The sequence below is a fragment of the Quercus suber genome, unplaced genomic scaffold (genome assembly GCF_002906115.3).
Source record: "Quercus suber isolate HL8 unplaced genomic scaffold, Cork oak 2.0 scaffold_89, whole genome shotgun sequence".
Classification (NCBI taxonomy): Eukaryota; Viridiplantae; Streptophyta; class Magnoliopsida; order Fagales; family Fagaceae; genus Quercus; species Quercus suber.
In genome coordinates this window covers 1,006,361-1,011,102 of record NW_027069554.1, presented here as the reverse complement: position 1 = coordinate 1,011,102, position 4,742 = coordinate 1,006,361, and the positions used below count along the sequence as shown (strand labels likewise).

The following is a 4,742-nucleotide window of genomic DNA, read 5'->3' as shown; positions in this document are numbered from 1 at the left end:
GTGAATATGACACTAGTAGATGAATAACCCATGTACTTGGGCAATCGGTTGATCTTTTAAGCTTGAAAATGAAAAGTAAGATAATCGAATTTCTTAAGATTTACACAAAATTTGGACTGGTCTAGGTTTCGGGGGCACGACTTAATTAGATTGTTATAGGTCTGTGGCCTTCTTGATCGGGGTGGGTTTGCTTTGTGGGTCGACGTTGTTTGCTCTTGGGCCCGTGGTTGCCCGCTGTCAACAACTTAGAGGATTTTTTTTTTTTTTTTTTTTTTGGGGATAAGGTAGTTTCTTTTGCTGGTTGTGATGCTTTTAGTTGGAAAAAATATTGGAAAAAACTTTTAGTATAGAAATGCATCTCCAAAAGAGTTTTCAGCGTAAAGGCAATAGAAAACCATTTCCGAGAGTTTTTCTCAAGACAAGTCTTTTTGATGTGTTTGAAAACAGAAAACAGAAAACAACAACCAAACAATAGAAAATCATTTCTCCTGATTAAAATTTCCTCTCATTTCCCTTAATATAGTAGGCTAAATTCTAACCATACTTTAAATCATGGTTGCAAGACTTTGCCATTCAAGTAGAGTTATTAAATTTTTATGTTTTACTTGCATTCCGAATAGAATTGGGCTTGAGCCTTGAGTAAGATTGATTTTAATATATAAAGTCAACAGGTTCTTTATATTTCTTGTTAAACATGGCCCAATAAGAGGGTTTTTTTTTTTTTTTTTTTTAAAATTTATTTTTAGATTAGTCTTATTAAGCCTTGACTTTTCAACTTTTTCGGGTCACTTATTTCCCTAATTCATCTTTAGTTAGCAAAATTTAATTTCGACTTTCTTTCTTTTTTTGTTTTGTTGTTGCAGCTTATAATTGGTACTTACTACTAAACATCGGTAAGAACCTAAATCTCCTTTGATCTTCTTCAACTTTTTATTTTTTTATTTTTATAGCAGATCATTCCTTAAGATTGTGCTTGAGAATAGTTTGCCATGAAAACAAGATGTAATTAATTTCTAGTGATATTTAAATGGAAACAACTGTTTAATTACTTGGATTAGGAAGGCCCTTAGTTGTTAGTTCCACTATATTTTGAACTAAAAATTAAAATAGCAGAAAGAAGTGCAACAAGAAATTTGTTTTCTCATAGTTTTTTTGGGTGATGTCCCTGTACAGTATTGTTATATCTTACAGTGAAAATGGTCTTGGGGACTCCATGGGTGGTTGCCCTTTTGATATATAAGTGGCATAAGAGGCATCTATCAACAAATGACGCTGTTGAAGAATTTCTGCAAAGCCAAAATAACTTCATGCCAATTAGGTATTCTTACTCAAAAATTAGGGAGATGACAAAAGGTTTTAAGGATAAATTGGGAGAAGGAGGCTATGGCACTGTGTATAAAGGGAAGCTTCAGCCGACTTGTAGCTATTAAGATGTTAGATAAGTCCAAAGCTAATGGGCAAGATTTTATCAGCGAAGTTGCAACAATTGGAAGGATTCACCTCATGAATGTGGTGCAACTCATTGGCTTCTGTGCTAAGAGACCAAAGCGTGCCCTTATATATGAATTCATGCCTAACGGTTCTCTTGACAAATACATTTTTTCTCTAGAAGGAAGAATCTTTTAAGTATTGAGAAAATATAAGAGATTTCTCTTGGAGTGGCTCGTGGGATTGAATATCTACATCAAGGATGTGACATGCAAATTCTGCATTTTGATATCAAGCCCCATAACATTCTACTTGATGAGAACTTCACCCCAAAATTTTCTGATTTTGGGCTTGCAAAACTTTATCTTACAGATGATAGCATAGTGTCATTGACTGCTGCAAGAGGAACACTAAGATATATGACTCTAGAGTTGTTTTATAAAAACATTGGAGGCGTCTCCTATAAAGCTGTTGTTTAAAGTTTTGGCATGTTATTGTTGGAAATAGCAAACAAAAGAAAGAACTTTGATGCATTAGCAGATCATTCAAGCCAAATTTACTTTCCAACTTGGTTTTATGATCAAGTTAGCAAAGGAAATGACATTGTAATGGAAGATGCCACGGAGCATGAGAAGAAAACAATTAATAAGATGATCATAGTTGCATTATGGTGCATACAGATGAAGCCTAGTGATTGCTGTTCAATGAACAAAGTTGTAGAAATGCTTGTAGGAGAAGTTGAATGCTTACAAATGCCTTCTAAGTCTTTCTTATCATCACTAGTGGATGTTGGAGACAGCTTAAATCCAACTTGCTCGTCAATTCAATCAGGTGAATCAAGTCAATCAACTCAATTTTAAATGCAAACCAGGTGATATGTTAGTTGGTTGATTTAAATGGAAAAATGAAAGGTATTTTAGGTGCTGCTAATTCCATAATAAATTTTATTGTAATTTTACCAAAGTTTACTTGTAATGACAAAAGTTTCAATGTCATTTGTAACCATTTCATGTAATCAAGGACGAAGTCAGATGAAAGTTGCCACTGTGCAAGTATTTTTGGTTGAGCGAAATCAAGATTGATCAGCCGAAAAGTAGTAAAAAATTGTTGAATAGATAGTTATAATATATACCTTTTTGTTTGTAGTATAAATTTTAAAACTAAACATATTCTAAATTTTCTTTCAATTAGTTATATATACATAAACATTAAACAAGTCAAATATGGAGCTACAAAAATAAAATTAGAGATACTAAAAATAATGAGTAAGATAGCTCAACTTGTAAAGTTTCTAATAGTTGGATTTTACCCTCATATATTTGGGGTATTTGGATTTTACATTCTGACATTTAAAAAAATAAGATAAACTGCAACTTACACCCCTAAACTCTCTAATATGATTGATTTATTTTTATTATATGTGTATAACTATTTTTCGTTTACTTAAAAAAAAAAACACTCTTACTGTGCCTCATAATTGAATTACTTCCAATACTTTTCTTAATGAGAATGCTAAAAAAAAAAAAAAAAGATTACTCCATAACTTACTGATATTTAAAGAAGAACAAGAACCCCCACCCCTTCTATTCCCATACAGAGTGCAATCGGGTGGCACCCTCCAAACAACCCGACCTACGAAGTTGACTTTGACGGGGCTATTTTCAGTGACATCAATGTAGTGGGAATTAGGTTGGTTATCCGAGACTATAATGATTTTGTCATTAGTGCTTTGTTTCCATGAATCCTATTACCTTTCTCTGTGGAGGAAGTGGAAGCTTTATCTAGTCGGAAAGCAGTCCTATTTGTTAAGGAAATCCGAATTTTTGAAGCTATCTTTGAGGGTGGTGCTAAGCTCATTATCCGAGCACTTCTCTAAGAAGACACGTTTAACTCTGCATATGGTCATGAGTTGGATGATACTCTACTGCTTGTTGAAGTAAAGAAGAAGAAGCCTGAAAAGAAGAAGATTGAAGAGGAAGTATAAAACGACTGCATAGTGATTAAACTAAACGCAGCGTTTCATTTAAGAGCAGATGCACCAAACGCACCGTTTTGCTTAAGTGAATGGCTTCATCAGAAACATAGTGAAACGGTGCGCTTCGCCTTGCTCCAGGTTTCGTTTCAGTTGTGGAGCTAAATTCAGTTAGTTAGTCTTAACTGAATTCCTAATTTTAAGGGAATTAGTTTAAGATATTTGGGTCTGTTAACTTAAGTAATTTAGGCAAACCCAGATTGTATATAAATAGATCAGTGAGCACGGATGGATCATTATGTAGAAACCATTGAAATTGAATACAAAATCTTCTATTCATTCTCTCTCTCTTTTCATTATGTTCCTCTCTTACTTTCTTGCTCTTTCCCTCATTTTCTAGGGCTTTCCTTTCTCTGTGATTTGTAATTCTTTGTTGGTTTAATTGGTGATAATCTCCAGAACTCAGATTACTTGTTCTTGAGTTTTTCTTCATGGTATCAGAGCAAGCAATTGTTGCTGCTACTTAATCTTCAACCATGGCTGCCTCAAGCTCAACAATGGCTTCATCTTCATCAACTTCCTCAATGTCATCAAGTTTGGTAAATCAGCCTCTTTTGCTTCTCTCTAATATGTCCAATATGATGACAGTGAAATTAGATAATACAAACTATATTGTATGGAAACATCAGATTTCCATGGTTCTTGAAACCTATTCCTTGTATGAGTTGCTCGAAGAGCCTCAACTTGTTCTTGAGAAGTTTCTCAAGGATTTATCTGGATCATACACTGCAGTTGTGAATCCAGATTTCCTGATTTGGAAATCAAAGGAAAAAGCCTTACTTACCTTTATAAGCTCAACTTTGTCTCCATCTGTGCTTGCACTCACTGTTGGATGTGTAACTGCCATAGAAGTCTGGAAAATATTGGAAAATAGGTTTTCTTCAGCCTCAAGGTCTCACATCATGAACCTTAAGGGTGAATTGCATAATTTGAAGAAAGGAAGTGAGTCTGTGGATGTGTATCTGCAGAAAATTAAAGTTGTAAGAGACAAATTATTGGTTGTTGGAGTTATTGTGGATGATGAGGAATTGCTTCATATTGCAATTAAGGGACTCCCAAAGGAATTCAATGCATTCAGCTCAGCAATAAGGACCAGGAGTACTTAACTTGGTTTTGATGAGCTCTCAACCTTGTTAAACGCAAAAGAAGAGTCACTCAATGATGGATTGGAGATTAAAGACTCTATCTTTGCCATGGCTGCATCAGCTAATCAGAAGTCAAATGGTAATGCTTATAATCACAACCAAAACAGAGGTAGAGGCTGAGGGAATTTTAATAATAG

At 34.3% G+C, this 4,742-nt stretch overlaps 1 pseudogene; it reads left to right on the top strand.

Annotated features, from left to right (window-relative positions):
• Positions 1 to 812: 812 nt before the first annotated feature.
• On the top strand, positions 813 to 2,343 carry LOC111990324 (LEAF RUST 10 DISEASE-RESISTANCE LOCUS RECEPTOR-LIKE PROTEIN KINASE-like 2.2; annotated as a pseudogene).
• Positions 2,344 to 4,742: the final 2,399 nt, after the last annotated feature.